This window comes from Macaca mulatta, chromosome X (genome assembly GCF_049350105.2).
Source record: "Macaca mulatta isolate MMU2019108-1 chromosome X, T2T-MMU8v2.0, whole genome shotgun sequence".
NCBI classification, from domain to species: Eukaryota; Metazoa; Chordata; class Mammalia; order Primates; family Cercopithecidae; genus Macaca; species Macaca mulatta.
In genome coordinates, this window is record NC_133426.1 from 57,088,563 (window position 1) to 57,099,398 (window position 10,836).

The 10,836-nt window shown below is 41.7% G+C and overlaps 1 long non-coding RNA gene across 1 annotated transcript; it reads left to right on the plus strand.

Annotated features, from left to right (window-relative positions):
* Positions 1-3,403: 3,403 nt before the first annotated feature.
* On the plus strand, positions 3,404-9,420 carry LOC144338695 (uncharacterized). The gene is made up of 2 exons (XR_013412989.1): positions 3,404-5,679; positions 7,854-9,420. It is a non-coding gene; the product is annotated as an uncharacterized LOC144338695 (long non-coding RNA).
* Positions 9,421-10,836: the final 1,416 nt, after the last annotated feature.

Consider the following 10,836-nt stretch of genomic DNA (forward strand, 5'->3'; position numbering starts at 1 on the left):
TTTGTTTTTGTTGTTGTTTGGTTGGCAGGCTATTTATTACTGATTCAGTTTTTGAGCTCTTTATTGTTCTGTTCATGGATTCAATTTATTTCTGCTTTTGTCTTGGGAGATTGTGTGTGTCCAGGAATTTTTCCATTTCTTCTTGATTTTTTAGTTGTGTTCATAGAGGTGTTCATAATAATCTCTGATTGTTATTTGTATAACCATAATATCTCTGAGTGTGTTTATTGGTAATATTTCCTTAGTCATTTCTAATTTTGTTCATTTGAATCTTCACTGCTTCCTTTTTATGAATCCAGCTAGCAGTCTATTTATCCTACATTTTTAAAAACTGGCTCATTGGTTCATTCATATTTTGAATGGTTTTTCATATCTCAGTGTCCTTCAGTTCAGCTCTGATTTTGGTTAATTCTTGTCTTCTGCTAGCTTCGGGGTTCATTTGTTTTTGCTACTCTAGCTCCTTTAGTTGTAATGTTATGTTTTTAATTTGAAATCTTTCTCACCTGTTGTTGTGGGTGTTTAGTGCCATAAATTTACTGCTTAACACTGCCTTAGTTGTGTCCCAGAAATTCTTGTATGTTGTATCTTTGTTCCCATTAGTTTCAAATAACTTCTTGCTTCCTGCCTAATTCCATTATTTACCCCAAAGTCATTCAAGAGCAGATTGTTTAATTTCCATATAATTGTATGGTTTTGAGCAATTTTCTTAATCTGGAATTATATTTTTACTGTGCTGTTATCTGAGGGAGTTGCTATTATGTTTTTGGTTCTTTTGCATTTGCTGTAGATTGTTTTATATTTGATCATGTGGTTGATTTTAGAGTATGTGCCATGTGGCAGTGAAAAGAATGTATATTCTGTTGCTTTTGGATGGAAAGTTCTGTATATGTCTCTCAAATACATTTGGTCCAGTGTTGGGTTCAGGTCCTGAGTATCTTTGTTAATTTTGGGCCTTGATGTTCTGTCTGATACTGTCAGTGGGTTGCTGAAGACTCTCACTATTATTTTGTGGGATTTTAACTCTCTTTGATGGTCTCTAAGAACTTGCTTTATGAATCTTGGTGCTCCTGTATTGGGTGCATATGTGTTTATAATAGGTCTTCTTATTGAATTGAACCCTTTACCATTATGGAATGCTGTTTTTTGTCTTATTTGATTTTTGTTGGTTTAAAGTCTGTTTTGTCTGAAATTAGGATTGCAACCCCTGCTTTTTCTGCTTTCTACTTGTTTGGTAGATTTTTTCTTTATCCCTTTATTTTGAGCCAATGGGTGTCATTGCATGTGAGATGGGTCTCTTGAAGACAACATACCAATGGGACTTGGTTCTTTATCCAATGTGCCACTCTGTGCCTTTTAATTGAGTCATTTAGACTGTTTATGTTTAAGGTTAGTATTGATATGCATGGCTTTGACACTGTCATCATTACGTTAGCTGGTTTTATCCAGACATTTTTTGTAGTTGCTTTATACCATCTCTAATCTATGTACTCAAGGATGCTTTTGTAGTGGCAGGCAATGATCTTTCCTTTTTATAGGAAAGCTCCTTCTTATAAGCTCTTGTAAGGCAGGTCTGGAGGTAATGAATTCCCTCAGCACTGGCTTGTCTGAATAGGATATTATTTCTTCTTCATTATTGAAGTTTGGTTTGGCTAGATATAAAATTATTGGTTCCAATATCTTTAATTATGCTGAATATAGGCCCTTAATCTCCTCTGGTTTGTATGTTTTCTGAGTCATAGGTAGCTTGTGAGAAGTGTGGCTTGAAATCCATGGTTTCTGTCTTGGTTGAAAAGCTTATGGCCTGGGGAAGTTGTGACTTCTGAGTAAAGGCTGCCTGGAATCCAAGTAGCTGCTGCTAGCAGAACACTGTTGTGTGAGACCTGTCATTGTCAAGTACATTGGAGCTGAATGGAGCTTACTGCCACCTGCTACTCCCTGCTTCCTATGTGAAACTTTTATACAGCAGAGGCAGCTATGCTTCTTCCTGAAATATTACCCCAGCAACTAGAGAACTGCCCTCTGATTCCCATTGAAGCTGCTGCTTGCACCCACATGTAAGGAGCCAGAGTGTGGACTTGCTTGACCCAGCCTCCACTAACTTTTGCCCTTTTCCTGCCCTGGTAGTATAACACAAAGCACAGGGATTTTGGGGAGCTCCATGGCCTCATCCACTTCCTAAGACACCAGAGTACCTCCTCTGGGTAATATAGAACAAGAACAAATCCCACTGCTACCACTGTAGCAGCAATCTATTGCAAGTCTCACCTCCTAGCTCGGGAACAACCAGCACAGCACATTCTAACATCTGCAGGCACAATAATAGTGTTTAGGAAGAAGAAAACTTTTTGTGTAACTTCAGCTATAATAATTGTCTGCATCATTATGGCTAAGCAAGAGATCTTGAGTCTGTCCATCTGCCCAGTACATTACTACTAGAGCTGGCATTTGAGAAAACCAACATAGTGATGCTATTAATAACCAAGAAAATCTCCATAGTCTATTTCACTCCCTTCCCACCCCCATCATGGCTGGTGCTGGGACCCATTGCTGGGAGATAAAAGGACAGGTCACATTACTGGATTCCTTGTAAACACTCTATGGCATCAGAAGTGTGGCAGCTCCACTGGGTGGCTAGACCCAGAGGAGTTTCAAGATATAGTAGTTTGACCCTCAGGGACTGCTATTCCTAGGGGAAGGGGAAATGGGGAGGCTGTGCCACGTTAAGAAAGCACCTCATGGGAGAAAAAAAAAAACAACAAACAGACTGCAGGCCAAGCATTCCTGAACTTTCCACTTGTGGGAAGTTTATTTCAACAGAGACACAAGTACACTACTGGGCTCAGTGGGAAAAGTCTGTAACTTTATCCCAACAGTCAGACAGCCCAGGCACTCATGAAGGGTCCCGAAGGAGACTTCTTTTCCCTTCACCCATCACTGTAGACACAGGTGGGGCTTCTCCACAGAAGTTCCATGTAGATGCATCTGTATACAGACTTTCTGAAACACTCCAGGGTGACTACATTCGGACAGGAGGAGTGCCTTCCAGGTTGCAGGAGAGAGTCACAATCCTTCTCTACTTGGAAATCAGCATTCCTGCATATGAAAAGATGTGCCTGTCTGATCTAAATAGCCAGAACACTGGGTCAAGAGGATGACTGGGAGGCAGATTGCTTTCCCACTGACCTATAAGTGCAGCCCTGGTGGCCCCCTCACTTCCCACTGAAAAGATCTCAGTGCATTTCATTGAGTACTTTCCCAGACACCTCTGTCAAGGATGGGACTTCTCACTATGGGGGTATTACATTTACTCACCTGCTTCAGTCACAGCCAGTTTTTCCTTGTGGATCCCTCTTACTGGCCTGAAACTTGAACTGTTCAACCAAGTGAATAAAATACTGGGGACTTTTTTTTTTTTTTAAGTGCAAACTACTGGGGACCAATATAAGCTTTATGGGACCTCTGCCATTCCAGCCGCAGAGGAGACGGAGAACTTGCTTACACATCTAGCACATCACTACTACAAGCAGCACCTGTGAAAGCCATTACACAAACATTCTCTGTTACCAAGGAACTCACATAGAATCTTTACCACTGAAAACACCTAGAGCAAAGCTAGGTAACAATAACCGGTAAACATTAAAGTCACATACTCAAAGGGGGAAAAATTACTTTATAAAAGCAAACCCAATGGAATCAAATATAAATGCAAAAATAATTGGAAGAAATAGACTACCCAAGTGAGAAGAAATCAAAGAAATAATTCTGGCAATATGAACAAAAACTGGGTTCTATAACATCTGAAAAAGATCATACTATCTCTCCAGCACTGAATCCAAGTGAAGACAAAATCTTTGAAAAACCAGATGAAGAATTTAAAAGGTTGATTATTAAGTTACTCAAGGAGATACAAAGGAAAGCTAAAAACCAACATTAAAAAATTCTTGAAACAATTCAGGATATGAGTGAAAAATTTTCTAATGAGATAGATAATTTAAAGAAACAATAATCAGAACTTCTGAAAATAAAATACAATTTATTGAACTAAAAATGCAGTGGAAAGTTTTAACAATAAACTAGATCAAGTAGAAGAAGGAATTTCCGAACTCAAAGAGAAAGCTTTTGAATTAACCCAAACAGATGAAAATAAATTTAAAAAAACAATTAAATGAAATAAAGCCTCCAAAAAATATGGGATTATACAAAATGGCCAAACCTAAGACTCCTAGGTGTTCTTGAGGGAGAAGAAAAGGCAAAGTTTGGAAAATATATCTGGAGGAATAATTGAGGGAAAATTTCTTGGTCTTCCTAGAGATCCCAACATGCAAACACAAGAAGGTAAAAAACCCATGGGAGATTAATTGCAAAAAGGACATCACCAAAGCACACATTCATCAGGCTATGTAAAGTCAACGTGAAGGTAAAAATTCTAAAAGCAGTGAGACAAAAGCATCAGATACCTTATAAAGAAAAACTTATCAGTCTAGTCTCGGAGGCACACCCAAGATGGCCAAATAGGAACAGTTCCAGCCTCCAGCTCCCAGCGTGAGCAACACAGAAGATGGGCGATTTCTGCATTTTCAACTGAGGTACCAGGTTCATCTCACTGGGGCATATTGAACAGCAGGTGCTGGTCTGCGGGTGCAGCCCAACCAGAGAGCTGAAGCAGGGCAAGGCATTGCCTCACCTGGGAAGCACAAGGGGGAAGGGAATTCCTTTTAATAGCCAAAGGAAATTGAGACACACAACACCTGGAAAATTGGGTAACTCCCACCATAACACTGCGCCTTACCAAGGGTCTTAGAAAATGGCACACCAGGAGATTATATCCCACACCTGGCCCGGAGAGTCCCAGGACCACGGAGTGTACCTCATTGCTAGCACAGCAGTCTGAGATCTAACTGCAAAGCGGCAGCAAGGCTGGGGGAGGGGCACCTGCCATTGCTGAAGCTTAAGTAGGTAAACAAACCCGCCAGGAAGCTCAAATTGGGTGGAGCCCACCACAGCTCAAGGAGGCGGGCCTGCCTCTGTAAACTCCACCTCTGGGGACAGGGCATAGCTAAAGAAAAATGAGCAGAAACCTTGGCAAAGGTAAATGCCCCTGTCTGACAGCTTTGAAGAGAGCAGTGGATCTCGCAGCACGGAGGTTGAAATCTGAGAATGGACAGACTGCCTGCTCAAGTGGGTCCCTGAACCCTGAGTAGCTTAACTGGGAGACATCCCACACTAGCAGCAGACCGACACCTCACACCTCACATGGTGGGGTTCACCCCAGAGACGAAGCTTCCAGAGCAAGAATCAGATAGCAACACTTGCTGTTCAGCAATATTCTATCTTCCGCAACCTCCGCTGCTGATACCCAGGCAAACAGGGTCTGGAGTGGACCTCAAGCAAACCCCAACAGACCTTCAGCTGAGGTTCCTGACTGTTAGAAGGAAAACTAACAAACAGAAAGGACACCCACACCAAAACCCCATCAATATGTCACCATCATCAAAGACCAAAGGCAGATAAAACCACAAAGATGGGGAAAAAGCAAGGTAGAAAGGCTGGATTTTCAAAAAATCAGAGCACATCTCCCCCTCCAAAGGAACGCAGCTCATCACCAGCAATGGAACAAAGCTACACGGAGAATGACTTTGACGAGTTGAGAGAAGGTTTCAGTCGACCAAACTTCTCAGAGCTAAAGGAGGAACTATGCAACCAGTGCAAAGAAACGAAAAACTTTGAAAACAGATTTGACGAATGGCTAACTAGAATAACCAATGTGGAGAAGTCCTTAAAAGAACTGATAGAGATGAAAACCATAACATGAGAACTACGTGACAAATGCAGTAACCGACTCGATCAACTGGAAGAAAGAGTATCAGCAATTGAAGATAAAATGAATGAAATGAAGCGAGAAGAGAAGTGTAGAGAAAAAAGAGTAAAAAGAAATGAACAAAGCCTCCAAGAAATATGGGAATATGTGAAAAGACCAAATCTACATCTGATTGGTGTGCCTGAAAGTGAGAGGGAAAATGGAACCAAATTGGAAAACACTCTTCAGGATATCATCCAGGAGAACTTCCCCAACCTAGTAAGGCAGGCCAACATTAAACTTCAGGAAATACAGAGAACACTAAAAAGATACTCCTCGAGAAAAGCAACTCCAAGGTGCATAATTGTCAGATTCACCAAAGTTGAAATGAAGGAAAAAATGTTGAGGGTGGCCAGAGAAAGGTTGAGTTACCCACAAAGGGAAGCCCATCAGACTGACAGCAGATCTCTCGGCAGAAACTCTCCAAGTCAGAAGAGAGTGGGGGCCAATATTCAACATTCTTAAAGAAAAGAATTTTCAACCCAGAATTTCATGTCCAGCCAAACTAAGTTTCATAAGTGAAGGAGAAAAAAAATCCCTTACAGACAAACAAATGCTTACAGATGTTGTCACCACCAGGCATGTCCTACAAGAGACCCTGAAGGAAGCACTAAACATGGAAAGGAACAACCTGTACCAGCCATTGCAAAAACATGCCAAAATGTAAAGTCCATCGATGCTAGGAAGAAACAACATCAACTAAGGAGCAAAATAACCAGTTAATATCATAATGACAGGATCAAGTTCACACATAACAATATTAACCTTAAATGCAAATGGACTAAGTGGTCCAATTAAAAGACACAGACTGGCAAATTAGATAAAGAGTCATGGAATAGGAACAGCTCCAGTCTCCAACTCCCAGCGCGAGCGACACAGAAGACCGGTGATTTCTGCATTTTCAACTGAGGTACTGGGTTCATCTCACTAGAGAGTGCCGGACAATCGGTGCTGGTCAGCTGCTGCAGCCCGACCAGCAAGAGCTGAAGCAGGGCGAGGCATCGCCTCACCTGGGAAGCGCAAGGGGAAAGGGAATCCCTTTTCCTAGCCAGGGGAACTGAGACACACAACACCTGGAAAATCGGGTAACTCCCACCCCAATACTGTGCTTTAAGCAAACAGGCACACCTGGAGATAATATCCCACACCTGGCCGGGAGGGTCCCACACCCACAGAGCCTCCCTCATTGCTAGCACAGCAGTCTGCGATATCACGGCAAGACAGCAGCCAGGCTGGGGGAGGGGCGCCCTCCATTGCTGAGGCTTAAGTAGGTAAACAAAGCTGCTGGGAAGCTCGAACTGGGTGGAGCTCACAGCAGCTCAAGGAAACCTGCCTGTCTCTGTAGACTCCACCTCTGGGGACAGGGCACAGATAACAAAAAAAGCAACAGAAACCTCTGCAGACGCAAACGACTCTGTCTGACAGCTTTGAAAAGAGCAGTGGATCTCCCAACACGGAGGTTGAGATCTGAGAAGGGACAGACTGCCTGCTCAAGTGGGTCCCTGACCCCTGAGTAGCCTAACTGGGAGATATCCCTCCCTAGGGGCAGTCTGACACCCCACACCTCACAGGGTGGAGTACACCCCTGAGAGGAAGCCTCCAAAGCAAGAATCAGACAGGTACACTCGCTGTTCAGCAATATTCTATCTTCTGCAGCCTCTGCTTCTGACACCCAGGCAAACAGGGTCTGGAGTGGACTCAAGCAATCTCCAACAGACCTACAGCTGAGGGTCCTGACTGTTAGAAGGAAAACTATCAAACAGGAAGGACACCTACACCAAAACCCCATCAGTACGTCACCATCATCAAAGACCAGAGGCAGATAAAACCACAAAGATGGGGAAAAAGCAGGGCAGAAAAGCTGGAAATTCAAAAAATAAGAGCGCATCTCCCCCGGCAAAGGAGCGCAGCTCATTGCCAGCAACAGATCAAAGCTTGATGGAGAATGACTTTGACGACATGAGAGAAGAAGGCTTCAGTCCATCAAACTTCTCAGAGCTAAAGGAGGAATTACGTACCCAGCGCAAAGAAACTAAAAATCTTGAAAAAAAAGTGGAAGAATTGATGGCTAGAGTAATTAATGCAGAGAAGTTCATAAACAAAATGAAAGAGGTGAAAACCATGACACGAGAAATACGTGACAAATGCACAAGCTTCAGTAACTGACTCGATCAACTGGAAGAAAGAGTATCAGCGATTGAGGATCAAATGAACGAAATGAAGCGAGAAGAGAAATCAAAAGAAAAAAGAAGAAAAAGAAATGAACAAAGCCTGCAAGAAGTATGGGATGATGTAAAAAGACCAAATCTACGTCTGATTGGGGTGCCTGAAAGTGAGGGGGAAAATGGAACCAAGTTGGAAAACACTCTTCAGGATATCATTCAGGAGAACTTCCCCAACCTAGTAGGGCAGGCCAACGTTCAAATCCAGGAAATACAAAGAATGCCACAAAGATACTCCTCGAGAAGAACAACTCCAAGACACATAATTGCCAGATTCACCAAAGTTGAAATGAAGGAAAAGATCTTAAGGGCAGCTAGAGAGAAATGTCGGGTTACCCACAAAGGGAAGCCCATCAGACTAACAGCTGATCTCTCAGCAGAAACTCTTCAAGCCAGAAGAGAGTGGGGGCCAATATTCAACATTCTTAAAGAAAAGAATTTCAAACCCAGAATTTCATATCCAGCCAAACTAAGTTTCATAAGTTAAGGAGAAATAAAATCCTTTACAGATGAGCAAATGCTTACAGATTTTGTCACCACTAGGCCTGCCTTACAAGAGACCCTGAAGGAGGCACTCAACATGGAAAGGAACAACCGGTACCAGCCTTGCAAAAACATGCCAAAATGTAAAGACCATCGAGGCTAGGAAGAAACTGCATCAACTAAAGAGCAAAATAACCAGTTAATATCATAATGGCAGGATCAAGTTCACACATAACAATCTTAACCTTAAATGTAAATGGACTAAATGCTCCAATTAAAAGACATAGACTGGCAAACTCGATAAAGAGTCAAGATCCATCAGTCTGCTGTATTCAGGAGACCCATCTCACACGCAGAGACATACATAGGCTCAAAATAAAGGGATGGAGGAAGATTTACCAAGCAAATGGAGAACAAAAGAAAGCAGGGGTTGCAATACTAGCCTCTGATAAAACAGACTTTAAACCATCAAAGATCAAAAGAGACAAAGAAGGCCATTACATAATGGTAAAGGGATCAATTCAACAGGAAGAGCTAACTATCCTAAATATATATGCACCCAATACAGGAGCACCCAGATTCATAAAGCAAGTCCTTAGAGACTTACAAAGAGACTCAGACTCCCATACAATAATAACGGGAGACTTCAACAGTCCACTGTCAACATTAGACAGATCAACGAGACAGAAAGTTAACAAGGATATCCAGGAATTGAACTCATCTCTGCAGCAAGCGGACCTAATAGACATCTACAGAACTCTCCACTCCAAATCAACAGAATATACATTCTTCTCAGCACCACATCACACTTATTCCAAAATTGACCACATAATTGGAAGTAAAGAACTCCTCAGCAAATGTACAAGAACAGAAATTATAACAAAGTGTCTCTCAGACCACAGTGCAATCAAACTAGAACTCAGGACTAAGAAACTCAATCAAAACCGCTCAACTACAGGGAAACTGAACAACCTGCTCCTGAATGACTACTGGATACATAACGAAATGAAGACAGAAATAAAGATGTTCTTTGAAACCAATGAGAACAAAGATACAACATACGAGAATCTCTGGGACACATTTAAAGCAGTGTGTAGAGGGAAATTTATAGCACTAAATGCCCACAAGAGAAAGCAGGAAAGATCTAAAATTGACACTCTAACGTCGCAATTAAAAGAACTAGAGAAGCAAGAGCAAACACATTCGAAAGCTAGCAGAAGGCAAGAAATAACTAAGATCAGAGCAGAACTGAAGGAGATAGAGACACAAAGAAACCCTTCAAAAATCAATGAATCCAGGAGTTGGTTTTTTGAAAAGTTCAACAAAATTGACAGACCACTAGCAAGACTAATAAAGAAGAAAAGAGAGAAGAATCAAATAGATGCAATAAAAAATGATAAAGGGGATATCACCACCGATCCCACAGAAATACAATCTACCATCAGAGAATACTATAAACACCTCTACGCAAACAAACTGGAAATTCTAGAAGAAATGGATAATTTCCTGGACACTTACACTCTTCCAAGACTAAACCAGGAAGAAGTTGAATCCCTGAATAGACCAATAGCAGGCTCTGAAATTGAGGCAATAATTAATAGCCTACCAACCAAAAAAAGTCCAGGACCAGATGGATTCACAGCTGAATTCTACCAAAGGTACAAGGAGGAGCTGGTACCATTCCTTCTGAAACTATTCCAATCAATAGAAAAAGAGGGAATTCTCCCTAACTCATTTTATGAGGCCAACATCATCCTGATACCAAAGCCTGACAGAGACACAACAAAAAAAGAGAATTTTAGACCAATACCCCTGATGAACATTGATGCAAAAATCCTCAATAAAATACTGGCAAACCGGATTCAGCAGCACATCAAAAAGCTTATCCACCATGATCAAGTGGGCTTCATCCCTGGGATGCAAGGCTGGTTCAATATTCGCAAATCAATAAACATAATCCAGCATATAAACAGAACCAAAGACAAGAACCACATGATTATCTCAATAGATGCAGAAAAGGCTTTTGACAAAATTCCATGGCCCTTCATGCTAAAAACGCTCAATAAATTCGGTATTGATGGAACGTATCTCAAAATCATGAGATATTTATGACAAACCCATAGCCAATATCATACTGAATGGGCAAAAACTGGAAAAATTCCCTTTGAAAACTGGCACAAGACAGGGATACCCTCTCTCACCACTCCTATTCAACATAGTTTTGGAAGTTCTGGCTAGGGCAATCAGGCGAGGGAAAGAAATCAAGGGCATTCA